The sequence below is a fragment of the Anolis sagrei genome, chromosome Y, assembly GCF_037176765.1.
Source record: "Anolis sagrei isolate rAnoSag1 chromosome Y, rAnoSag1.mat, whole genome shotgun sequence".
NCBI lineage: Eukaryota > Metazoa > Chordata > Lepidosauria > Squamata > Dactyloidae > Anolis > Anolis sagrei.
Genome location: NC_090035.1, coordinates 82,644,903 through 82,672,123, shown reverse-complemented (window position 1 = coordinate 82,672,123; position 27,221 = coordinate 82,644,903). Strand labels below are relative to the sequence as shown.

At 45.0% G+C, this 27,221-nt stretch overlaps 1 long non-coding RNA gene across 1 annotated transcript; it reads right to left on the bottom strand.

Annotated features, from left to right (window-relative positions):
- Positions 1 to 2,734: 2,734 nt before the first annotated feature.
- LOC137095276 (uncharacterized) lies at positions 2,735 to 7,845 on the bottom strand. The gene is made up of 3 exons (XR_010908824.1): positions 7,786 to 7,845; positions 4,466 to 4,510; positions 2,735 to 3,095 (listed from the first exon to the last, which is right to left on the bottom strand). It is a non-coding gene; the product is annotated as an uncharacterized lncRNA (long non-coding RNA).
- Between the last annotated feature and the right edge of the window lie 19,376 nt (positions 7,846 to 27,221).

Below are 27,221 nucleotides of genomic sequence, written 5' to 3'. Positions count from 1 at the left end.
TGTTTGTATGCTGCCTTTGCAATCTTGCATTCATTTGTTGCATTTGTGCGCCACCTTTGAGATAATTCATTATTATTATTATTATTATTATTATTATTATTATTATTATTATCATTATTTTTTTATTTGCGTTTGTCTGCTGCTTTTGCAATATTTATCCATTGCACTTGGATGCCACCTTTGCAATTATTTTTAAATTTACATTTTGCATTTGGATGCTCCCTTTGTGATATTTCATTTTTGCATTTGCCTGTCACTTTTCTGAAACTTCTTGGCTTATTGGTTGTGTTTCTATGTTGCCTTTGCAATCTTGTATTTATTTGTTGCATTTGCGTGCCACCTTTGGGATATTTCATTATTATTATTTATTTGCTTTTGCAAGATTGATTCATTGCACTTGGATGCAGCCTTTGCAATACGGATTTGTTGCATGTGTGTACCTCTTTATTGCATTTGAGACTGTCATTATGAAGTCGATAGGGAATTTAAAAGTCTATTCCAGAAGGAGAGACCCTGCGGCCCCACCAAAGAGGGATCGCTACATTGGTGAGAAAAGAGAAGCCCAATTTGAAATGATTTATTTTCTCTAGGATCCCAAAAAGAATCTCACCAAAGTTGAAGGAAGCGCCACCGAGATGATTTATTAGCAATTTAGCTGAAAAGGATGTAGAGCAGCAATCATTCGCCAAGCTAAGCATGGGTACAAATAAAGGCATTTTTTATAGAAAAACAGGGTTGTGTGGTTTGAATCTCCCGCTCCCCGCCCTCCGCCCGGCTTGAAGGTGATTGGCCAGTGTGTCAACAGCTGAGAGGAGGCTCAGCTGCCTCTTGAGCACCTGGGCCAATCACAGGGCTTCTGCTGTGCGCCTGGGCCAATCAGAGGGCTTCTGCTGCTTCGGCACTCCAGCGAATCAGGAGAGAGGGAGGCGGGACAAGGGAATACAATGCATTCTTGAGTGGATTATGGAAACTCAGGAAATGTCCAAGAGGCTTGGCGAGTCCTAAAAGGCCTACGAGCTTAGCCTTACTATTGTTCTTTGAGTGATTACAATAAACATTGATGTTGGCGATACTGCCATAATCCGGGTTTTCCTTCCACGTCAAGACAGAGGAACAATGGGGGAAACTTAGGTGGATGTCTTAGTGAGAGAGATTGAATGAGTGACAGGTCAGGAGAGGGGAAGCTTTCCGAAGGCTCCCCCCTGTCCTATTGAAATATAATTTCAATAGTTTGCCAAGCATCCATTTCCCCTGGTGGGCAAAACCTCCGAGGACAGGGGGCACGATCCTTTGTTATCATCCATGAAATTAGTGTCTTTTGATAAGGATTCTTTCACCTGGTAATTCCTTCCTTTCCAGGGCCAGGGCGACTTCCTCATATATTTATATATATTTATTTTTCAAAAGGGGAATGGGGCCAAAAGACCAGGAAAAGGTGAGACACACAGGGAGAAAACATGAAAATATAGAAATCATGATACAGAGAATATACCCACTTATCCCCCCCCCCCCCACCTTTTGCTCTTCATTGAGAAATTGATGAGAGCCTTTCACTGAAGAAAATAAGTCTTTGGAGGGGGGACAAAGTCACGGTGTGGGGCAAAAAGGTCCCAAAAAAATCATAAGGAGATACCTGGCGATGCCACTGAGCCAAGATCATCATCATCATCTTTAATTACTTATTAATCGCCCTCCATCCGAGAATGCTCTAGGTGATTTACAAGCTAAATTGTAAAAGATAAAATACATAATACAGAAATTAAAAATCAACAGAGATCGAATGTTCTAGTAAAAAGCCAGGTCTTAAGTGCTAGAGTAAAAGGTCCTAAGTCACGCATGGCTCTCATGTAGGGCGGCAAGGAATTCCATAAGGCAGGGCAGAAATAGAGAAAGCCCACCTGCGCCTGGTACTTTCCAAGTGCACTTCTCTAGGACCCAGTATATAGAGTAAGTCGCATTGTGCTGGTCTTTGTGGCCTCCGATGATGGGAGAAGGAGAGGTGGTCCCTAAGATATAGAGCCTTGCAGTGCTGAGGTTGAAGCTTGTCCTTGGTCCTTGGAAAACTATAACTCTTTCCAATGGCTGGAGCCAGGTGACCGATCTGCTCCCTGAAAGCCTCATGGGGTGACCACATCAAGTCTCTGGGTCGAGGGGCTCCAGAAGGACGAAGAAACAGTGATGGCAGTGGCAGCGCAGCAGCAGCAAGGCTTGGTTTTTACAATCAGCTGTTTGAGAACCGTTCAGCAGTGGAACTCTCTGCCCCAGAGTGTGGTGGAGGCTCCTTCTTTGGAAGCTTTTAAAAAGGGGCTGGATGGCCATCTGTCAGGGGTGATTTGAATGCAATATTCCTGCTTCTTGGCAGAAGGGGGTTGGACTGGATGGCCCATGAGGTCTCTTCCAACTCTTTGATTCTATGATTCCTTAAAAATATATTCTTAAAAATTCAAAAGTTATTCCCTGAGCATCAGAGCCTGAAATGCAAAAAGTGAGACAGCAGATAGTGTTAGAATTCAGCTAGGAAAAATATGGCACCAAAACGGACTTGATCCGTCAAGTCGCGGATACGGAGGTCCGAGGGGTTTCCGTATCCGCAGTTTGAAGAAACGCAGACTCAGCCTCCCAGGCATCCCAGGTGGGCTGGCAGCTTCCCGCGGCCCGGAAAAGGTAAATTCTTGCTTTTTTTGTCTAGTGAGTCAGGAAGAGGACACAAAGTATCATTCTGAAGAGGTAAAGGTTACAATTCGATTAGTCTTTATTTAGGGATTGATTACATTGTTTGGGATGGGGAAAGAAGCGAAAGGAGAGAGCACAAGGCTGCTGGTTGAAGCTGCTATTGGGGCACATTCAATCAGTCTTGGCCCAAGTGGGTATCCAGGAACTGCGGAACTCCCTGCGGCTGGCCAGGGGTCAAACTGCATGCATGCCACAGTGTGTTAGGTGTTGTCAATGGAGGGCGTTGGATCCGTCATGCAGTCGAAAGGGTCAATAGATGCCACTCAAATGGGAAAATCCACCCCACAGTCCAAGCCGAAGTGTGTCTGTCACGAGAGATGCTTGACCGCTCAACGGATGTTCGGGCTTCTGTGTGGCAAGGACTGAAAAGAAAAACCACAATCATATACAGTCACACACAGCAACACAATATGAAAACCAGGACAATGGATGCCTTTCAAACTGATATGGGGCAATGCTGTGGGAATTGTAGTTCAATGGGGCACCTCCACTTTTTGGAAGAGACTGCTCAAGACCTTGGGAAACTGCAACTCCCATGAAAACCAGGACCATGGCTTCCATTCGAACTGTTATGATGCAATGCTGTGGGAATTGTAGTTCAATGGGGCATCTCCACCCTTTGTTTGAGAAGGCTCAAGACCTTGGGGAACTACAACTCCCCAAGAAAACCAAGATCATGGCTTTCATTTGCACTGTTATGGTGTAATGCTGTGGGAATTGTAGTTCAATGGAGCACCTCCACTTTTTAGAAGAGAAGGCTCAAGACTTTGGGAAACTACAACTCCCATGTAAACCAGGCCCATGGCTTTCATTTGCACTGTTATGGTGTAATGCTGTGGGAATTGTAGTTCAATAAGGCACCTTCACTCTTTGTTTGAGAAGGCTCAAGACCTTGAGGAGTTACTACTCCCATGAAAACCAGTACCATGGTTTTCATTCAAACTGTTATGGTGCAATGCTGTGGGAATTGTAGTTCAATGGGGCATCTCCATCCTTTGTTTGAGAAGGATCAAGACCTTGGGGAACTACAACTCCCATGAAAACCAGGACCATGGCTTCAATTCAAAATGGTGTGGGACGATGCTGTGGGAATTGTAGTTCAATGAGGCACCCACACTTTGGAAGAAAAAGCTCAAAACCTTGGGAAACTACAACTCCCATGAAAACCAGGAACATGCCTTCCATTCAAACTGTTATGGCACAATGCTGTGGGGATTGTAGTTCAGTGGGGCAGCTCCATTCTTTGGTAGAGAAAGCTCAAGACCTTGGGAAACTACAACTCCCATGAAAACCAAGATCATGGCTTCCATTTGAACTGTTATGGCGCAATGCTGTGGGAATTGTAGTTCAATGGGGCACCTCAACTCTTTGGAAGAGAAGACTCAAGACCCTGGGGAACTGCAACTCCCATGATTCTATATAGTGGAATGTCTTTTCTCCCCTTGCAAAGAAAACCCTTGGAGACAGCAACCAAGGGCCGAATGGACTTGAAATACCAGAATTATAGAGTTTGAAGGGATCTCCAAGGGCCATCCATCCTATCCAACCCAACCCCATTCTGTCCTAAAGGAAGACACCACCAAAGCCCTCCAGACAGATGACCTTCCAGCCTCTGCATAAAATCTCCCACAATCTGCAAGCCTTGTCATTGTAGGTTTTGTTTTGTGTGTGAAATGCATGTCTTTTGAACAAACTATAGTTTGCAAGATTTTGAATGCTCGCTTTTACTCACCGAGTAGACATTGTGGCTCAGGTCGGATGGACTTCCTGGATTCCCCTGTTCCAAAACAAACAAACAAACAAACAAACAAACAAACAAATTTGAGATTTAGCCACCGACAAATTCCCTAAATCAGTTCCAGATCCCGACCCTTGTTGAGTACATCAAGAATGGCTGCAGCATGATCCCATTTGAACTGCCAAGACTCAGTGCTTTGGGATCACGGGAGTTGTAGTATTGCAAGGTCTTCTTTGCGAAAAAAGAGTGCAAATTACAACTCCCAGGATTCCATAGAATCGAAGTGAAGCCAAACTGTGTTTGTTGGTCTGGGCACCACAACTGAAAGGAGATGTTGGCAAACTGGAATGTGTCCAGGGGAGGGTGACCCAAATGATCTAGGGTCTGGAGAACAAGCCCTATGAGGAGCGGCTTAAAGAGCAGGGTATGTTTAGCCTTCAGAAGAGAAGGCTGAGAGGAGACATGATAGCCGCCGCTCTGAGTCGCCTCTGGGCTGATATGAGCAGGGTAGAAATAATGCAAATAAATAAATATGGGAGGGGAAGTCATAGTCAGTAGTGCCTAATAATTCAAAAAAGCCCCACCCTAAACTACATTTCCCAGAATTCTGTTCACTTCCCACATTAAAGCACTTTGTTTTCCCCACTCCAAGTTGGAGAAGTTACTTTTAAAATGCAGATCCTGCGTTGCCTCCAGGTCAGCAGAGCCTAAGAATTCAAAAAGCCCCACCCTAAACTACATTTCCCAGAATTCTGCTCACTTCCTACATTAAAGCACTTGGTTTTTCCCTCTCCAAGTTGGAGAAGTTTCTTTTAAAATGTAGATGCTGCATTGCCTCCAGGTCAGCAGTTCCCAAGAATTTAAAAGCCCCCACCCTAAACTACATTTTTAAGAATTCTGCTCATTTCCCACATTAAACACTTGGTTTTCCCCACTCCAAGTTGGAGAAGTTACTTTTAAAATGCAGATCCTGCATTGCCTCCAGATCAGCAATGCCCAAGAATTCAAAAGGCTCTGCCCTAAACTACATCCCCCAGACTTCTGTTCACTTCCCGCATTAAAGCACTTCGTTCTTCCCACTCCAAGTTGGAGAAGTTACTTTTGAAATGCAGATCCTGCATTGCCTCCAGATCAGCAGCGCCCGAGAATTCAAAAAGCCCCACCCTAAACTACATTCCCCAGAATTCTGCTCACTTCCTACATTAAAGCACTTGGTTTTTCCCACTCCAAGTTGGAGAAGTTACTTTTAAAATGCAGATCCTGCATTGGCTCCAGGTCAGCAGCGCTCAAGAATTCAAAAGCCCCCACCCTAAACTACATTTTAAAGAATTCTGCTCATTTCTCACATTAAACACTTGGTTTTCCCCACTCCAAGTTGGAGAAGTTACTTTTAAAATGCAGATCCTGCATTGCCTCCAGATCAGCAATGCCCAAGAATTCAAAAGGCTCTGCCCTAAACTACATCCCCCAGACTTCTGTTCACTTCCCGCATTAAAGCACTTCGTTCTTCCCACTTCAAGTTGGAGAAGTTACTTTTGAAATGCAGATCCTGCATTGCCTCCAGATCAGCAGCGCCCAAGAATTCAAAAAGCCCCACCCTAAACTACATTCCCCAGAATTCTGCTCACTTCTCACTTTAATGCACTTGGTTTTTCCCTCTCCAATTTGGAGAAGTTACTTTTGAAATGCAGATGCTGCATTGCCTCCAGGTCAGCAGTGCCCAAGAATTCTAAAGGCCCGGCCCTAAACTACATTTCCCAGAATTCTACTCGCTTCCTGAGTTAAAGTTTCAATGTGAGTGTGGTCTCTGCCTCTCTCTGGGCTGGCCATGTGTGGAGGGGCTTCTTCATTCCTGGTCATCCTTCCTTTCCTTCTTTGGGGAAAAAACAGAGCTTCTTCCTCCATTCTGGCCTCACCAACCTCCTTGGGGCTTTCTGGTGAACCAAACCCAGTGTCACTTACGAGAAAAGTCATAGCTCAGTGTTTTGAATCTTAAGTGTTTTTTTTTTTGGGGGGGGGGGGTCCCCAGCCTTTTCTTAATATCGACTCGTATGCACAAATCTTATGAAATAGATCCGAAAACCGAATTACAAACCAAGTTTTGCACACCCCTAGATGGTATACTAGATGATCTCGGGACTCTTGACCTGAAGACTCAACCAAGAAAGCCTCAACGCTCCCCTTGGCTTTGCAAGGCTTGAGTAGAATTGTACAGGAGTTGATTATAAATTGTATGATTTTAACTGTATTTGTGTTTAGATTGGCTGCAGTATTGCTGGAGCGGCCTAAGTCAGAGGAGTCCTCCATGTGCGTTGCCATGGAGACCGATGCAGGAGAGAGTGAAGTGGGAGGAGCTTAGAGAGGAGAGTTTTGAAAAAACGACAGTTAAAAATCAGTTAGGGTTTAGGTTTAGAGGAGTGAGCAGTCTGGGTTTAGGTTCAGAGGAGTCAGGAGTTAGGTTCAGAGGAGTGAGGAGTGAGGAGTTGGGAGAGAAGGAAAGGAAAGGTGGCGGAGTGACTTGTGAAGCAAAACTTTGAGGCTTTGAAAAGCTGGGTTTGGCTATTGGAAGTTTCTCAGGCTAGTGCAGCCGAATGGTGAAACATAGCTGGTATTTTTTTTAGTCTAAGGAGAGGCTAAAGAATAGTTTACTTAGTATTTGATCTAGGGAGGATCAACTAAGAGAAACATCCCTGTATGGAAACTTTGTCTGAAACAAGTGCTCTACATCAGAAAGATACTGTGTTACTTGAAAGAATGAACTGTTAAAGTTACAAGTATTATTCCAAGTGCAACAAGGAAAAGTTATGACTTGCAACCACACGCTGTGTACTTAATAAAATTGTTAACTTTTATTTGAAGATTGCCTCAGCTCCGTCTATTCTGTGTCCAAAGTGCCATTTCTCACAATATTACAACTTACCTCACGTGGTGGCAGAAACGCAGGGAAAAGTAACCAAATAAATCTACATTCTTCTCTCCAGTCACGCTACAGTATATACAGTGTAATTAAGTTAATACTTTCTTAATAAAGGAGGAGGTGCAATTGAACAGCCTCCCTTCTAACTTGATGGTAAATTTGGTTCCTAATCGGCAACCTCCATTGCAAATCGGCTAAGTCTTTTTAAAATTGGGAACTGGGGTAAAATCTCCTGAATACTGGTTCCTTTCAAATTGGTGGCAACAATAAACCATCCCTCAGCTCTCCTGCTTCTTTTCAAGAATAGTTCAGGATTTAAGGATCTCTGATTCGTCGAGGCCCCAGACATTGAAATAAATGTAAATAGCAAAGAGGAAGGAGAAGGAGCTGGGCTCACCCCGATTGTCCTCTGTCTTGGACGAGAGACATTGTCATAGGCTGGAGGTCCAGATTGGATGGGGTCTGAGGTTGGTTTCTTCCTCTGAGAGTGGATCCCTGCAGGAAAGGAAAGAAAGCAAGGAATCAAAAGTTGGTAGGAAACCCTGATTTGTCAGGCTACAGCTCCCATCATCCTCACCCATTGTCCATCCTGATAGCAATAAGGCATTTACTTGGATGCTCTTTGGCACAAGGACGTTATAATAGCAGAAGCCAGTCGGTGGAACTAGTGCTCTGTCTGGACCTGGCCAACTTCTCATTCAAAACCTTCTGTTTTATCCCTTTTAGATACTTTAAGGTTGAAGAGGCTTCAACCCACTCCTTCCTCAACAGCCTCTCTTTCAACAATTCCTCCACTTTGTCCTTCCATCCTCTTCCCAGCTATTTTCGGCATTTTCCCTTATCAAGGCTGTCATGGAATCATAGAATCCTAGAGTTGGAAGAAACCTCATGGGCCATCCAGTCCAAACCCGTTCTGCCAAGAAGCAGGAAGATTGCATTCAGGTCAGAAGTGCCCAAGAATTCAAAAGGCCCCACCCTAAACTAGATTCCCCAGAATTCTGCTCACTTCCCATATTAAAGCTCTTGGTTTTCCCCTTTCCAAGTTGAAGTAGTTACTTTTTAAATGCAGATCCTGTATTGTCTCCAGCTCAGCAGCACCCGAGAATTCAAAAGCCCCACCCTAAACTATATTTCCCAGAATTCTGCTCACTTCCGACATTAAAGCTCTTGGTTTTTCCCTCTCCAAGTTGGAGAAGTTACTTTTAAAATGCAGATCCTGCATTGCCTCCAGTTCAGTAACACCTGAGAATTCAGAATGCCCCACCCTAAACTATATTCCCCAGAATTCTGGCTCACTTCCCACATTAAAGCTCTTGGTTTTCCCCTTTCCAAGTTGAAGTAGTTACTTTTAAAATGCAGATCCTGTATTGTCTCCAGGTCAGCAGTGCCCAGGAATTCAGAAAGCCCCACCCTAAACTATATTCCCCAGAATTCTGGCTCACTCCCCACATTAAAACACTTGGTTTTTCACTTTCCAAGTTATTTTTGGCATTTTTCCTTATCAAGGCTGTCATAGAATCCTAGAGTTGGAAGAGACCTGGTGGGCCATCTAGTCCAACCCCATTCTGCCAAGAAGCAGGAAAATTGCATTCAGGTCAGCAGCGCCTGAGAATTCAGAAAGCCCCACCCTAAACTATATTCCCCAGAATTCTGCTCACTTCCTACATTAAAGCTCTTGATTTTTCTCTCTCCAAGTTGGAGAAGTTACTTTTAAAATGCAGATCCTGCATTGCCTCCAGGTCAGCAGCACCTGAGAATTCAGAAAACCCCACCCTAAACTATATTCCCCAGAATTCTGCTCACTCCCCACATTAAAGCAGGGTTTTTCCCTCACCAAGTTAGAGAAGTTACTTTTAAAATGCAGATCCTGCATTGTCTCCAGGTCAGTAGTGCCCGAAAATTCAAAAGGCTCTGCCCTAAACTACATTCCCCAGAATTCTGCTCACTCCCCACATTAAAGCAGGGTTTTTCCCTCACCAAGTTAGAGAAGTTACTTTTAAAATGCAGATCCTGCATTGTCTCCAGGTCAGTAGTGCCCGAAAATTCAAAAGGCTCTGCCCTAAACTACGTTCCCCAGAATTCTGCTTGCTTCCCAGGCAAAAGCCTCAATGTGAGTGTGGTCAGGAATAAGGCTCTACAGTCACCTACGGACCCACCCTGGAAGATCATCCTACTTGGAAGGAGCCCCCGGTGGCACAGTGGGTTAAACCCCTGTGCCGGCAGGACTGAAGACCGACAGGTCGCAGGTTCGAATCCAGGGAGAGGCGGATGAGCTCCCTCTATCAGCTCCAGCTCCTCATGCGGGGACATGAGAGAAGCCTCCCAGAAGGATGATAAAAACATCAAATCATCTGGGCGTCCCCTGGGCAACGTCCTTGCAGACGGCCAATTCTCTCACACCAGAAGTGACTTGCAGTTTCTCAAGTCGCTCCTGACACGACAAAAAAAAAAATCCTACTTGGACAACGAGGGATCTCTTAGTAAATGTATGTCTTCCCCCTCTCCCAGATTGGTAAGGAAACACAGGAATTCTGGGAAGTGTCTGAAGTCTTATGGAGAAAGAAATAAAGCAGGCCTCCAACCAGGGCAAATCCCAGTGCCAGGCTCCCAACCACGATCCCAGCAATGGCTCCAGGTCCAAGCCCCGATCCTTCAGTTCCTTCAGGTTCAATGGGAGAATGAGGAGGATCTGCCAAAAAAAGCATATGTTTAATTCAGCAGGACTGTCATGTTCAATAGTAAAGAATCAGTGTATTGTCAAAGGTTTTCATGACTGGAACCACTGGGTTGTTGTAGGTTTTTCGGGCTATGTGGCCATGTTCTAGAGGCATTCTCTCCTGACGTTTCGCCTGCATCTGTGACAAGCATCCTCAGAGGTTGTGAGGTCTCACATTAATGCATAAATGCATTTAATGCATAAATGCATTAAATTAAATGTCAAATTTAAACATATTTAATTATTATTAATATTTAGATAACATTGCAAAATAATATTGGTTTATTTAATTATTAAGGAAACGAATATTATTGTCAAGACCCAGGCGGACCGACGAGGCAAAACAGCAGCTTAAGGGTTAACAGAAGGTCTTTAATGGCAAATTAACAGTTCAAAAGGCTCTTATCAGCAGAGCTAGTAAACAAAAGAGTCTGCGGCTGGCAGGAATGTAAACAAAGCCGCAGCCCAGGCAGTCAGGGCTGCAGAAAGGAAAACTGGCAAACAGTTCGCAGTAAACACAGAATAAAGGCAGTCCAAGAAATCACTAGGCAATAATCAGCAGGAGGAGCGGTCTAACGTAGTCACAGGAGATAGGCAGAAGCGAAGAATGGTCAAGACGGTCCAAGGGTCAGGGCAGGAGACAAGACTCATGATTCCAGGTCAGGCAAAGTCATCAGCACGATCACGAAGACACGGTTCTGGATGCAAGGACTCAAGGCAAGAGTTAACAGCAAGATGCACGGGTACACGACACTTTGAACTCTGCAACAAGATGGACCCAAGGCTACTCCTTAAATCCCATCAGAATCACTAGATTCACCCCCAGGTGCCTCTAGTTCCACAGGTGAACTGCGTTCTCTCCACTGTTGCCAGTCTGCACTCCGAGCTGCATCCTGCGAAGCAGTATCCGAAACCCATGGGTCTGTGAACCCTTGGAACTCATCGCTGGAAGTTGGAGCATTAACCACATCCAAAACCTCCTGGACCCTGGTCCAGTCCAGCTCTTCATCCTCACTTTCAGACCCGTCGCTATCTGCAATGTCTTTAAGACGCTTGGAAATGGATTCCTCATCACTGTCTGAACTGCGTGCTACTCGCTTTACACCACGGTAATCCTCCACCTCCATTTCCTCATGAGTAAACCCCTGAAAGTCTTCTTCATCAGTAGATTCTAAGAACAAGTCCCTAATGCGCTTCAGCTGTTGCTGAACATCTTCCTCTTCCAAGCCTCGTTTCCTCCTACTAGCACTAGTAGATACAGGAGGCACACGCTGAGTTACAACAATTATTTTGCATTGTTTCCTAAATATTAAGGAGTTACATATTTAAATTAAATTAAATGATAAATAATATTTTGCTATATTACTCAAATATTTCAGAATGCCTTAAATGAAATGGTAAATTGAATTTTAATTTGACATTTAATTTAATGCATTTTAATTTAGTGCATTTTAAATATTTTTAATATATGCCTATATATATATATGCCTTAAATGAGATGGTAAATTAAATACCAAAATATTATTTTGCAATGTTACTTTATTGTTATTGCATCATCATCATCATCATCATCATCACCATCATCATCATTATTATTAGAAATACATTAAATAGCATATTAAATGCTAGAAATACATTTAAATTAAATTAAAAATAAATAATATTTTGTTGGGTTTTTAAAATTATATTTTTATTAAACACTCCAAAAAGGATATTATTTACATAAAGAGAGGTAGAACAACATGATAAGAGAGAAAGTGGGAATTACAATTATATATTTTTTGTTATTTAAACTAAATATTGTGAAATTATGGTTTTTTTCTTGAAGTGACACACCACCTGAATTATGCTCAGCTTTTTGGTGAATTTTGACACACCACGCTCAAAAGGTTGCCCATCACTGCTCTAGACCATGGCCACATAGCCCCCCCAATACCTACAACAACCCAGCAAAGGATCAAACTGGGGGTAATTTGCTAGCATTGTGGGTCAGGATGCTCAAGATGGGGTTTTCCAACCTCATGACACACCTTCCCATTTTGTGTGGACATCCAACATTTCACACCAGAAAGAAGGGGGAACACTGCAAAGCATTGCACAGCAAAAAGAAGGGAGAATATTGCAAAATGTTGCAAAATGAAAAGTTGGGAGAAACCTACCATAAATGTGTCCAGCCCTATTCCCACCCCTCCCGAACTCAACCATTGGTCATTCCAATGTCTCCAGCGTGGATGCCATGTATGGCCACAGCAGCAAGACTGCCGTATGCATCAAAATGGAACAATGGCTTCAAACTACAAGAAAGGAGATTCCATCTGAACATGAGGAAGAACTTCCTGATGGTGAGAGCCGTTCAGCAGTGGAACTCTCTGCCCCGGAATGTGGTGGAGGCTCCTTCTTTGGAGGCTTTTAAACAGAGGCTGGATGGCCATCTGTCAGGGGTGATTTGAATGCAATATTCCTGCTTCTTGGCAGAATAGGGTTGGACTGGATGGCCCATGAGGTCTCTTCCCACTCTATGATTCTATGATTCTATGGAAGGATTTGAGATTACCTTCCACGATGGAACAGAGAGATTGAGCAGAAATGGACAAAGTGTTTGACCCAAGTATCCGCTGGTCACTGGTTGTGGATACTCACCATTCCACCACTTGACAGTGACTGTGGCAGTACCCGTCCCTTTGGTTCTGTTGTTGTAAGCCATGCACATGTAATATCCTGCATCGTCCCAGGTCGTTGCATGAATGCTGTAGAACCTTCCAGTCACATTCGTATCGCTATAATTGAAAAACCACCGAAACTGTGCTGGAGGGTTGGAGTCGGCGGCGCAAAAAAAGTTTGCCCAGGAATTGGGTACCATTGTGATCCCTACCAAACCCTCAGTGTTAACATTATCAGGCCCATCTGGAAAAGAAAAGGGGGAAGGATCAGGGCACAGAGATGGGTAGCGAGGTGGATTCGTTTTAAGTGAGGGAAGGGCTTGAGATCCAATCAAGACAGTCCCCACATTGGAAGCCATGCAAATGTAGTTCCTAGTGTCATTTAAAGCCGGATTAAAGAGTTGCAACTTGCTCCTCTGGTTGAGCGTTTGGTTGTTAGAACACCAAGTGTAGTTGGAGTCCGCATTGCAGGAGAGACTGAGGATGGAGCCCATTGGGTACATTGTTTTATCGGGATGGGTCAAGGGATCATTGGACCCTACAGGGATGGATGCAGGAAAGGCAGGTCTTGGGCCTGTTACAGTAAGTCGTAACAGGATCAAGTATGTGTGTGTGTGTGTCAAAGAAAACCTTACACTTACAATGAGGCCTGGCTTGAGAGCAGTACGTGTGAAAAAGATCTTGGAGTCCTCATGGACAACAAGTTAAACATGAGCCAGGAATGTGATGTGGCGGCAAAAAAAGCCAATGGGATTTTGGCCTGCATGAAGAGGAGCCTCATGTCTAGATCTAGGGAAGTCATGCTCCTCATGCTCTATTCTGCTTTGGTTAGACCACACCTGGAATATTGTGTCCAATTCTGGGCACCACAATTCAAGAGAGATATTGACAAGCTGGAATGTGTCCAGAGGAGGGCAACTAAAATGATCAAGGGTCTGGAGAAAAAGCCCTATGAGGAGTGGCTTAAGGAGCTGGGCATGTTTAGCTTGAAGAAGAGAAGGCTGAGAGGAGATATGATAGCCATGTATAAATATGTGAGAGGAAGCCACAGGGAGGAGGAGGGAGCAAGCTTGTTTTCTGCTTCCCTGGAGACTAGGACGCAAGGGAACAATGGCTTCAAACTACAAGAGAGGAGATTCCATCTGAACATGAGGAAGAACTTCCTGACTGTGAGAGCCGTTCAGCAGTGGAACTCTCTGCCCTGGACTGTGGTGGAGGCTCCTTCTTTGGAAGCTTTTAAGCAGAGGCTGGATGGCCATCTGTCAGGGGTGATTTGAATGCAATATTCCTGTTTCTTGGCAGAATGGAGTTGGACTAGATGGCCCAGGAGGTCTCTTCCAACTCTAGGATTCTAGGATTCTATGGTTTTATGACCCATAAGCGCTTTACAAATAATTACAATAACAAGTCCCCTTTGCTCCTGAGATGTAAATGTGTTTCAGAATTACATTCTTAAACACATTTACATCTCAGGGGCAAAGGAGACTTATTATTCACTTATCGTCTTTGTCTCCTGCTTTCTCTTCCTCAAGGAGACTCAAAGTGGCAACTGCAATGGCAAGGCCTCCCAAAACGAAAACTCTGGGTAGAAGCAAGGACGGTTTTCAGCAGCTGAAAATCCTTGGATGATGCTTTCGTTTTGATCTGGAAGTCATTAGCTAGGCAGCACGATAGATAATGTTAGTGTTGGTGATGTCAAGCTTGCAATTGACTTACTTATAGGGTCATGAGAGGATTATTGCTCGAGTCTTATAAGGTGCTTTTGAAACTCCCTAGCCACGAATGGAAAGGCTTACCATCACATGATATTGTTCCAAACTCACTCCAAACTTGTTTTGAAGCAGCAACAAATTTCAGAAACTTAGACTCCTGAAAGTGACCAAGGTGTGAATAGGCATTTGTCTAGCAAAGGATTACTCTACTGACTCTCTATGCCAGTGTATTGTCGAAGGCTTTTCAGCCCGAGCGCGGCAGAGAGCCCCGCCTTCACGTTGGTGTGAGCCGCAGCGGAGAGTTCCGCAGTTCCTGGATCAAATTTGTGGATCAACTGATGAAATGTGCCCCCGCAGCCAGCTCAAAGCCAGGAATGCCTGCAACTTTCCCTTGCTTTCCCTTCTCCCTACTTTGTATCATTTCCCTAATAAAGGTACTTGAAACTTGCAACTTTTTATCTTTCCGCTTGACACTTTTGTATCTTTTTCTGACTCTAACCATAACAACACTAAAATAAACCTTTTTCCAGGCTCCGGAGAGCCGTGAGCCCGCGGGAGGCGCCTTCGGGCGACCCCCGGCCCCTGAATCTGCGTTCGCCCAAACCGTGGATACGGAAACCGCCATTTCAGACCTCCTTATCTGCGAAAAATCATAAAATGGCGGATCGCCACCGTTTCAATTTTATATTTTTCTGCTACTAATCCTAAGCCTAACTGCTATCTCCCTTTTCTCATTTTGGGCTCCTACACCCGGGAATAAATTGGTTTGTTTTGAGTATTTTATTTTACAGAAGATCAGCTGTTTGTCATCATTTCCTCTGTCAGCTGTCAAGCTTCGTCCTATTTTATTTTAATTTTTATTATTATTATTTTTTATTTGGTATGCTTGTATACCGCTAATATCTCAGCCTGCGCGGCGACTCATTGCGGTTTACAACATGTTAAAATATACAATTCACTTTAAACATATAAAATTAAAATTAGGAATACATATAAAAACATACATAGTATTGGGCCACCAATACAGATCGGGACATCTCATAGTTAAAATCATCATCCAATTCGTTATCTTGATTGCTAATCCATGGTCAGACAACATCACGTCGAAGATCAATTGAAGACTTGCCCAAACATCCAGGTTTTTAGTTTTTTTCCTAAATGCCATTAGCGAGGTGGCTGATCTTAATTCAGTAGGGAGGGCATTCCAAAGCCGGGGGGCCACCACAGAAAAGGCCCTATCTCTCGTTCCCACAAGCCGCACCTGTGAAGCAGGTGGGATAGAGAGAAGGGCTTCTCCTGAAGATCTAAGGGTCCTGGTGGGCTGATAGGCTGAGATACGTTCGGATAGGTATGTAGGGCCAGAACCGTTTAGGGCTTTAAAGGTCAAAACCAGGGCCAGAACCGTTTAGGGCTTTAAAGGTCCTGCCTCCTAGCTGCCGATTGGTCCATCCTTGGAGGCGCTAGGAAGGCGCTGATTGGCCTCCCAGAGGCAGCGGAGCCCGCTGATTGGTCTGGAGGCGGGGCGTGCTGCCAAGGCTCCTCCCAGCTGCTCTGCAGCCAACCAATCAGGGTGAAGCCGGCCGGCAGTGGGCGGGCGGGAATTTTGAAACTGTTTTCCTTTGTCTGTACACTATAAAATTGCCTGGAAATTCTGTAAAATCATGCTTGTATGTGAATGATCACTACAATCGCATCCTTTTCAGCTGAATCGCAGAATAAACGCCTCGGTCACTGAACCTCTTCTGCCTCCAGTGAGATTAATTTTTAAAATATTTTTTGCGTTCTTTGGATTGGCTTCGCTGGTCTCACCGAGGTTTGGGGACCCTTTTGAGCGGTCCTAAGGGATCTCTCCCTCCGGAAGATCCCCCAAAAGAGCTCGATATCACTTTCATGGCTTGAATCACTAGGTTCTTGTGAGTTTTTTCAGGCTATAGGGCCATGTTCTGGAGGCAGTTTTTCTCCTGACGTTTCGCCTGCATCTATGGCAAGCATCCTCAGAGGTAGTGAGGTCTCTTGGAAATAGGGTTTATATATCTGTAGAATGGCTGGGGTGGGGCAAAGAGCTCTTCCTTGCTAGAGCTAGGTGTGAATGTTTCAACCTTCATTAGCATTTGAAGGCCTGCCTGAGCCTGGGAAAAAATTCCTGCTGAGAGGTGTTAAGCTGTGCCTGGTTGTTTCCTCTGCTTCATTAGCATTTGAAGGCCTGCCTGAGCCTGGGAAAAATTTCCTGCTGAGAGGTGTTAAGCTGTGCCTGGTTGTTTCCTCTCTGCTTCATTAGCATTTGAAGGCCTGCCTGAGCCTGGGAAATCTCCTGTTGAGAGGTGTTAAGCTGTGTCTGGTTGTTTCCTCACTGCTGTTTTTGCTGTTGTAATTTTGTCCTATTTCCAACAGACCTCACCTCTGAGGATGCTTGCCATAGATGCAGGCGAAACGTCAGGAGAAATGCCTCTAGAACATGGCCCTATATCTCTATGCCAGTGTTTATCAACCTGGGGGTTGGGATCCCTGGGTGGGTCATGAGGGGGTGTCAGAAGGGTCACCCAAGACCATCAGAAAGCACAATATTTTCTGTATAGTCGAAGGCTTTCATGGCCGGAATCACTGGGTTGTTGTAGGTTTTTCCAGGATATATGGCCATGTTCTAGAGGCATTTTCTCCTGACATTTCGCCTGCATCTATGGCAAGCAACCTCAGAGGTTGTGAGGTCTGTTGGAACTAGGAAAAAAGGGGTTTATATATCTTTGGAATGACCAGGGTGGGACAAAAGACTCTTGACTGCTGGGGCTAGGTGTGAATGTTTCAACTGACCACCTTGATTAGCATTTAATGGCTCGGAAGTGCTTGGGCACTGCCAAGAGAAGCCATTGAAAATCCACAAGCATGTGGACAATTTCAACAGAAAGGAGGAAACCATGAAAATGAACAAAATCTGGCTACCAGTATTAAAAAAAAAATCTAAAATTACAACAGCAAAACAACAGAGGGGAAACAATCAGGGACATCTAATCACCTCTCAACAAAAGATTCCCCCAGGCACTGCCAAGCCATCAAATGCTAATTAAGGTGGTCAGTTGAAACATTCACACCTGGCTCCAGCAGACAAGAGTCCTTTGTCCCACCCTGGTCATTCCACAGATAGATAAACTTTTTTTCCCTATTTCCAACAGACCTCACTACCTCTGAGGATGCTTGCCATAGATACAGGCGAAACGTCAGGAGAAAATGCCTCTAGAACATGGCCATATAGCCTGGAAAAACCTACAACAACCCACAATATTTTCTGATAATCATAGGGGTTCTGTGTGTCAAGTTTGGTCAATTCCATCATTCGTGGAGTTCATAATGCTCTTTGATTGTAGGTGAACTATAAATCCCAGCAGCTGCAACTCCCAAATGTCAAGGTCTAGTTTCCCCCAAACTCCACCAGTGTTCATATTTGGGCATATTGAGTATTGGCACCAAATTTGATCCAGATCCATCATTGTTTGAGTCCAAAGTGGATGTAGGTGAACTACAACTCCTAAAATCAAGGTCAATGCCCAGTATTTTCTGTTGGTCATGGGAGTTCTGTGTGCCAAGTTTGGTTCAATTCTATCATTGGTGGAGTTCAAAATGCTCTTTGATTGTAGGTGAACTATAAATCCCAGCAGCTACAACTCCCAAATGTCAAGATCTGTTTTCCCCAAACTAGACCAGTGCTCACATTTGGGCATATTGAATATTGGTACCAAATTTGGTCCAGATCCATCATTGTTTGAGTCCAAAGTGCTCTCTGGATGGAGGTAAACTACAAATCCCAAACTCAAGGTCAATGCCCAGGATTTTCTGTTGGTCAAGGGAGTTCTGTGTGCTAAGTTTGGCTCAATTATATCACTGGTGGAGTTCGGAATGCTCTTTGGTTGTAGGTGAACTATAAATCCCAAATGACAAAATCAATTCCAGCAACCCCACCAGTATACAGGTATGATCGTTATTGGGTATTTGTGCCAAATATGGTCCGTTGGTCATGGGAGTTCTGTGTGCCAAGTTTGGTTCAATTCCATCATTCGTGGAGTTCATAATGCTCTTTGATTGTAGGTGAACTATAAATCCCAGCAACTACAACTCCCAATTGACAAAATCAGTCCCTCCAACCTCACCAGTATTCAAATGTGATTGTTATTGGGTATGTGTGCCAATTATTGGGTATGTGTGCTTGCTCCATCCATGTTCAACATCTACACAAATGACCAGCCACTGCCAGAAGGGACAAAGAGTTTCATCTATGCTGATGATCGTGCCATTACCACTCAAGCAGGGAGCTTTGAGATGGTTGAACAGAAGCTTTCCGAAGCTCTAGGTGCTCTTACTGCCTATTACAGGGAAAACCAGCTGATCCCTAACCCATCTAAAACACAGACATGTGCCTTTCATCTCAAGAACAGACAAGCATCCCGAGCTCGGAAGATCATCTGGGAAGGAATCCCACTGGAGCATTGCAGCGCACCCAAATACCTGGGAGTCACTCTGGATCATGCTCTGACCTACAAGAAGCACTGCCTGAACATCAAGCAAAAAGTGAGTGCCAGAAACAATATCATACGAAAGCTGACTGGCACAACCTGGGGATCACAACCAGACACAGTGAAGACATCTGCCCTTGCGCTGTGCTACTCTGCTGCTGAGTATGCATGCCCAGTGTGGAACACACCTCACCACGCTAAAACAGTGGATGAGGCTCTTAGTGAGACATGCCGCATTATCCCGGGGTGTCTGCGCCCTACACCACTGGAGAAATTACACTGCTTAGCCGGTATTGCACCACCTGACATCTGCCGGGAAGTAGCAGCCAATAGTGAAAGGACCAAGGCAGAGACATCTCCAGCTCACCCCCTGTTTGGGTATCAGCCAGCACGTCCATGACTTAAATGAAGAAATAGTTTTCTTAGATCTACAGAGACACTCGCTGGAACACCTCAGCAAGTGAGAGTCCAAAAGTGGCAGGCCCAAACCCAGCACCTCAATCCGTGGGTGATATCAGATGAGAGACTCCCCCCTGGGCACACAGAAGACTGGGCGACTTGGAAGGCATTGAACAGACTGCGCTCTGGCAACACGAGATGCAGAGCCAACCTTCAGAAATGGGGCCACAAAGTGGAATCCTCGACATGCGAGTGCGGAGAAGAGCCAACCACTGACCACCTGCTGCAATGCACCCTGAGCCCTGCCACATGCACAAGGGAGGATCTTCTTGCAGCAACACCAGAGGCACTCCAAGGGGACAGATTCTGCTCAAAGGACATTTAATCAGCTACCAAGTTTGCAAAATTTGTGTTTTTTTTAATCTGTTTGTTTGCTTTGTTCTGTTAGAAATGTAACACAATGTTCTGGTTGCGGACAACACGATAAATAAATGTGTGCCAAATTTCATTCAGTGAATGAAAATATATCCTGCAGATCAGATATTTACATTATGATTCATCATAGTAGCAAAATTAGAGTTGTGAAGTAGCAAGAAAAATAATATTATGGTTGGGGGCCACCACCACATGAGGAACTGTATTAAGGGGTTGTGGCATTAGGAAGGTTGAGAAACACTGCTCTATGCCCTCTTACAAAAGTTACCTCCTAAACCCCTCCAGGCTCACATTTCCCATTCCCATTTTATTTTCCCTCCAAGAAGAAAGCCAGACTTACAGAAAACATCGAGTGTGTGGCTGCCATTGCTACTAGAAGCGCTGTTCTTGACCAAGCAGGTGTAGACACCCGAGTCTTGCCGGACTGTCGTGTTGAACGTTACGACACGGCTATTGTTGCTCAAAGAGACGCGATCGTCGCTTTCCAAGATCCGGTCCCCTTTGAACCAGAAGAAGGAGACCTCACTGCCCTTTGCGGCACTGCAAGTCAAGGTCGTGATGTCGCCTTCCAGGATCTCACTGGGAATACTGGTGATGGAGACTCCACTAACTGGTTCTGCAGAGAAAGAAAAAGGGGACAAAATGAGGTAGGTACCTCTGTTTGCAAATAAAATCACAAGATCTGCAGTTTCTCAAGCTGCTCCTGGCACGGGGAAAAAAAAAACTACTTTGCAAATGAATTATTTACATTCAAGTGCAGAAGGATGCATCCAAATGCAAAATTATTTATGCATCCAAGTGCAAAAGGATGCATGAGCTTCACAGGCAATGGCCTTTGGAAAAGAAGGGCAAAACTCAGGTTATTTATTTGTCGTGTCAGGACAACCAGCCAAATTATATTACATTTCTAACAGAACAAAGCAAAAAAACAGACAAAATACAAAATTTGCAAGTTTGGTAGTTGATTAAATGTCCTTTGACCAGTACCTGGCCCTTTGGAGTGCCTCTGGTGTTGCTGCAAGAAGGTCCTCCCTTGTGCATGTGGCAGGGCTCAGGGTGCATTACAGCAGGTGGTCAGTGGTTGGCTCTTCTCCGCACTCACATGTCGTGGATTATTCCACTTTGTGGTCCCATTTCTGAAGGTTGGTTCTGCATCTCATGGTGCCAGAGCGCAGTCTGTTCAGCGCCTTCCAAGTCGCCCAGTCCTCTGTGTGCCCAGGGGGGAGTCTCTCATTTGGTATCAGCCATTGGTTGAGGTTCTGGGTTTGAGCCTGCCACTTTTGGACTCTCGCTTGCTGGGGTGTTCCAGAGACTGTCTCTGTAGATCTTAGAAAACTATTTCTTGATTTAAGTCATTGACGTGCTGGCTGATACCCAAACAGGGGATGGGCTGGAGATGTCTCTGCCTTGGTCCTTTCACTATTGGCTGCTACTTCCCGGCAGATGTCAGGTGGTGCAATACCGGCTAAGCAGTGTAATTTCTCCAGTGGTGTGGGGCGCAGACACCCTGTGATAATGTGGCATGTCTCATTAAGAGCCACATCCACTGTTTTAGCGTGGTGAGATGTGTTCCACACTGGGCATGCATACTCAGCAGCAGAGTAGCATAGCGCAAGGGCAGATGTCTTCACTGTGTCTGGTTGTGATCCCCAGGTTGTGCCAGTCAGCTTTCATATGATATTGTTTCTGGCACCCACTTTTTGCTTGATGTTCAGGCAGTGCTTCTTGTAGGTCAGAGCACAGTCCAGAGTGATTCCCAGGTATTTGGGTGCGCTGCAAGGCTCCCGTGGGATTCCTTCCCAGGTCATAATCCTCAGAGCTCGGGATGCTTCTCTGTTCTTGAGATGAAAGGCACATATCTGTGTTTTAATGGGTTGGGGATCAGCTGGTTTTCCCTGTAATAGGCAGTAAAAGCACCTAGAGCTTCGGAAAGCTTCTGTTCAACCATCTCAAAGCTCCCTGCTTGAGCAGTGATGGCATGATCATCAGCATAGATGAAGCTCTTTGTCCCTTCTGGCAGTGGTTGGTCATTTGTGTAAATGTTGAACATTGATGGAGCGAGCATGCTCCCCTGAGGCAGGCCGTTCTTCTGTTTCCGCCATCTGCTTCTCTGGCCCTGGAACTCAACAAAAAACTCAGGTGAAAGACAAACCCCCCCCCCCCCGAAATGTTTCAGATTTTTTTAAAAAACCTGGTTTACTCATGAATTTTAACTGGTGAACCTAATCCGCATGCTGCTAAGTCTATGAGATGTAAAAAGTCAAGATTCCCTCCAGAACTGCAAGCACTATCTCAAGCAAATATTAGCAATTTATTCACACTGTCATTACTTGCAGCAATAGCCGATGTAGTTGTTCTGGCACAGCTGTACCAGGAGCTCCAACTTTATTTGCTTTGTATTAAATGTTTGCTTGCCTTCCTAGGTTTCAGGGACTCTGCAGATAGGTGGCTTCTTTGGTTGCAGTCATAGGGCAAGTCACCTGTCCATCATCGTTAAGTTTTGGTCCCGCCCCTTGCTCAGGGCAATTGGGAAGGGAAGGGAGCCATTTTTAGTTAGTCTCAGCAAGGTAAGCTTATGTGTAGGATGTGTGCAAGCTTCCCCTGTACAAAAGCTTCAACCCTTAAGACCTTCCGGGGGAGAAAGGTCTTAAGAGTCTCCAAAGAATTTCCAGGAAAACAGCCCTAAAGACCAAAGAACTCCAGCTGGAGAACATCTACTGCCTCGCTGGTAGGTCCACTCGGCGTTCGAGACGCAGTTCGACCCGGTAGCGGAGCCCACATCAGTCAGGGTTGGATTACAGTCAGCCTGGGAGAAGTTAAAAAGGGGATTTTCCTTTAAAGAAGAAGTGATTGAAGACAGTTGCCTGTCCTTCGTGGGCAAGATTAGGAATTCACCCGTTGCCTAAAAGCTTGGAATCATTTGCTTAACTTTACTGAAGACAAGAGAAGTTTCTGTTTGATTGTTCATTAATAAAAGACTTTGTTGTACTTCTCAAGCCATCTAAAGACTGTTTGTGGTGGAAACCTCTGAGAACTTCTCTTTAGGCCCCCTGGCTTCCCGCTGGGCAAAGGTTGCACATCCTGTTCTAAAGACCATTATTTACAGGCCCAGCGTGCGACAGAACAGTAGTGAAGCAACCAAGTTGGGCGGGGGGGATGTTGAATGCTCTCATTAAGGAGGCCAGACTTGGTGGAGGTGGTTGACAAGGGCGGAGCTGCAGGCTATGGAAGGATGCTTTGCCCCCTGCAGATGTGCTCTTGGCTTCAGCGTGAGCTAGGAGGCAGGTTTCAACCCCCCCCCCCTCGTGAAATTTCCCCCCCCCCCCCCAAATTTCAACCCCTTCCAAAAAAATTTTCTGGCTACGGCCCTGCTCAGCACATAGACATTTGCAGCAGTTAAGTTTGGAAACTTCCTCTTTTAAGTTCTAGATCCCCACGGGCTGATAGAGATAGGTGAGGGCGCATGAAGAACACCTAGAACATACCTGAGACCATAATGTCCACTTCCCCTTTTATAGTTCCTCCAGCACTCTCTAGTGAGAACAGATAGGTTCCAGAGTAGTTTCCTGCTAAATTTGTGATGTGAAGGGAGCAAGTGGAGTCCATAGTCTCTCGCCCAGTGTAGTTTGCTCCTGGTCTCTGTGTAAGGGATGAAGAGAAGTAGTAGACAAGGATGGTGTTGGCAGGAGCATCTCCCCCTCGGATCCAACTGCAGAACAAAGTGTTTGCAGGGATGCATGCAGGGACGAGGCTGACACTTCCTCCTTCAATTGGGTTTGATGGGTCGACCGAGATAGTGGTTGTCGGTCCACTTTGGGCTCCAGTCAACAAGAAGCACAAATTTATGACCGATACTATCATGAGAGAGAGAGAGAGAGAGAGAAGGGAAAGATCAATTCAAGGCAAAAAAGGCATGAAACCCAGCAAATGTGGCCACCATCTCAAAGCAGCTTCTAGGTCTCCAAAATACATCCCTTTTGCTTTTCGGAAAACGGGGACCCAGCCATTGCAATGTCCCGGTTATTGAACCCAAGGATGGACAATGAAGGGAAATACAGGCAGTCCCCAAGTTACGAGCAAGAGAGGTTCTACGTGTTGTTGAAGGCTGTTGAAAGGCGGAAACCATGACAATGAACAAAACCAGTATTAAAAAACACCAGAATCAAGACAGTAAATAAATAACACTACTCAGAAATAGGGAAACTCCAGACAGCAAACAATCAAGTGCCAGTTGACACTTCCCAAACAGAGGGTGCCTCCAGGCAACAAAGTCCAGGCTACCTCTATACCAATGTTTCCCAACCTTTGGTCCTCCAGGTGTTTTGGACTTTAGCTCTCACAATTCATAACAGCTAGTAAACTAGCTGGGATTTCTGGGAGTTGAAGTCCAAAACACTTGGAGGACCAAAGGCTGGGTTGGTCCTCCAGGTGTTTTGGACTTCAACTCCCAGGTGTTTTGGGCTTCAACTCCTGGGTTGGTCCTCCAGGTGTTTTGGACTTCAACTCCTGGGTTGGTCCTCCAGAGTTTTGGACTTCAACTCCCAGGTGTTTTGGACTTCAACTCCTGGGTTGGTCCTCCAGGTGTTTTGGACTTCAACTCCTGGGTTGGTCCTCCAGAGTTTTGGACTTCAACTCCTGGGTTGGGCCTCCAGGTGTTTTGGACTTCAACTCCTGGGTTGGTCCTCCAGGTGTTTTGGACTTCAACTCCTGGGTTGGTCCTCCAGGAGTATTGGACGTCAAGTCCCAGGTGTTTTGGACTTCAACTCCTGGGTTGGTCCTCCAGAGTTTTGGACTTCAATTCCTGGGTTGGGCCTCCAGGTGTTTTGGACTTCAACTCCTGGGTTGGTCCTCCAGGTGTTTTGGACTTCAACTCCTGGGTTGGTCCTCCAGGAGTATTGGACGTCAAGTCCCAGGTGTTTTGGACTTCAACTCCTGGGTTGAAGAGAGAGAGAAAGAGGGAAAGAAGAAAGGAAAGAGGGAGGGAAGGAAAGAAAGAAGGAAGGAAAGAGAGAAAAGGGAGAGAACGAGGGAAAGAAGGAGGGAAAGAGAGAAAGAGGGAAAGAGTGAAGGAGGGAGAGAAAGAGGGAAAGAAGGAGGGAAAGAGAGAAAGAAGGAAAGAGAGAAGGAGAGAAAGAAAGAGGGAAAGAAGAAGGGAAAGAAGGAAAAGAAGAAGGGAAGGAAAGAAAGAAGGAAAGAGAGAAGGAGAGAAAGAAAGAGGGAAAGAAGAAGGGAAAGAAGGAGGGAAAGAGATAAAGAAGGAAAGAGAGAAGGAGGGAAAGAAAGAGGGAAAGAAGAAGGGAAAGAAGGAGGGAAAGAGAGAAAGAAGGAAAGAGAGGAGGGAGAGAAAGAGGGAAAGAAGGAAAAGAAGAAGGGAAGAAAGAAGGAAAGAGAGAAGGAGAGAAAGAAAGAGGGAAAGAAGAAGGGAAAGAAGGATGGAAAGAGATTAGGGCTGGGCAACCACGGAAAAAATTGTTTCTAAACTCGATTCGTTTTTAGGGGGTTTTTGCATTTTGTTTTTTAAAAGAATTCCGAATTTTTTCTTTAAAAAAGTTCAAAATATACGAAATTTCGTAAATTACAAAACAATTACGAAGCAATTTCGAAACAATAACGAATCGATTCGTTAATGGCAGACGCGACAGCGCAATACGCTAAAAAACCCTCCAAATGGGAGAGGGGGAACTTCTGAAGCTTCCCTCTCCCTCTGTTGTTGACTGTTGGTGTGATAATTTATTTTTTTATCACTGATAAAACAAACAACAACTATAAAACTTGCACCAGACATACGGAAATAATTACGAAACAATTTCGAAACAATTACGAAACAATTACAAAATGAATTGAAAAATTCATTTCGATTTTTAGTTGCTCCTGAATGGTTCAATATCGGATCGTAAGCTACTTTAAATACGAATTATTAACGAATTACGAAATTAACGAACGAAACCGCCCAGCCCTAAAAGAGATAAAGAAGGAAAGAGAGAAGGAGGGAAAGAAAGAGGGAAAGAAGAACGAAACGAAGGAGGGAAGGAAAGAAAGTAGGGTAGAGAAGGAAGGAGAGAAGGAGGGAGAGAAAGAGGGAAGGAGGAAGGGAAAGAAGGAGGGAAGGAGAGAAAGAAGGAAGGAAAGAGAGAAAGAAGGAAAGAGAGAAGGAGGGAGAGAAAGAGGGAAATAAGCCGCTCCTCATAGGGCTTGTTCTCCATACCCTTGATCATTTCAGTCACCCTCCTCTGGACACATTCCAGCTTGTCAATATCTCTCTTGAATTGTGATGCCCAGAATTGGACACAATATTCCAGGTGTGGTCTAACCAAAGTGGAATAGAGCATGGGGAGCATGACTTCCCTGGATCTGGATACTAGGCTCCTCTTGATGCAGGCCAACATCCCATTGGCTTTTTTGCCACCACATCACATTCCTGGCTCATGTTTCACTTGTTGTCCACAGGGACCCCAAGATCTTTTTCACACATCCTGCTTTCGAGCCAAGCCTCATCATAGGTTAATGCTCCAAAATCTGCAACACAGATAACTTCTGGTGCCGAGCTTTTCAGAGCATGGAAACCTGACTTGTATTTGAACTTAGGACAATTTGGAACAGAGTTTGCAGAGATTATTCCCCTCTCTCCTGCTCCCAGGAACTCACCTGCAAACAGCAGGCTCTTCCCATTGCTTTGCTTCTCAGGGCAACTTATTTTCCCGGCCATCTCCAAATCCTTTTTCTCTGGTGGGCCTCCGAATGGCGTCTCGTGCGCCTTCTCTCCAACTCTGAACTGGCGAGAGCAACTCACAGGGAAAGCCGTTTGCTGGTGATGTCAATTTTGCAGAGCTCTGTTTACCCTGGACTTTGCCCAAATTAAATTTCCTTTTGGACTTCCTTCCGTAATTACCAAATTAATGCAGCTGAATTGCCATGACTCAATGACATAATATGATTTTACAAGGTCCAAAAATGCCAAACTGCAATTTCCAGCAACCCATAGCATTGAGCCGGAGCAGTTTAAAGTACATTCAGAGTGTGCTAATTCTACAGGATAGATGCACCCGGAGTCCCCGGTTGAACCGCTGAGCTGCTGAACTTGCTGACCGAAAGGTTGGTTGTTTGAATCTGGGGAGTGGGGTGAGCTCCCGCTGTTAGGCCCAGCTTATGCAAACCTAGGAAACAATGGAGTAATGGCTTCAAAGTACAGGAAAGGAAGGAGATTCCACCTGAACGTTAGGAAGAACTTCCTAACTGTGAGAGAGAGCTGTTCAGCAATGGAACTCTCTGCCCCAGAGTGTGGTAGAGGCTCCTTCTTTGGAGGCTTTTAAACAGAGGCTGGATGGCCATCTGTCAGGGGTGCTTTGAATGCAATATTCCTGCTTCTTGGCAGAATGGGGTTGGACTGGATGATGGCCCAACTCTAAGAT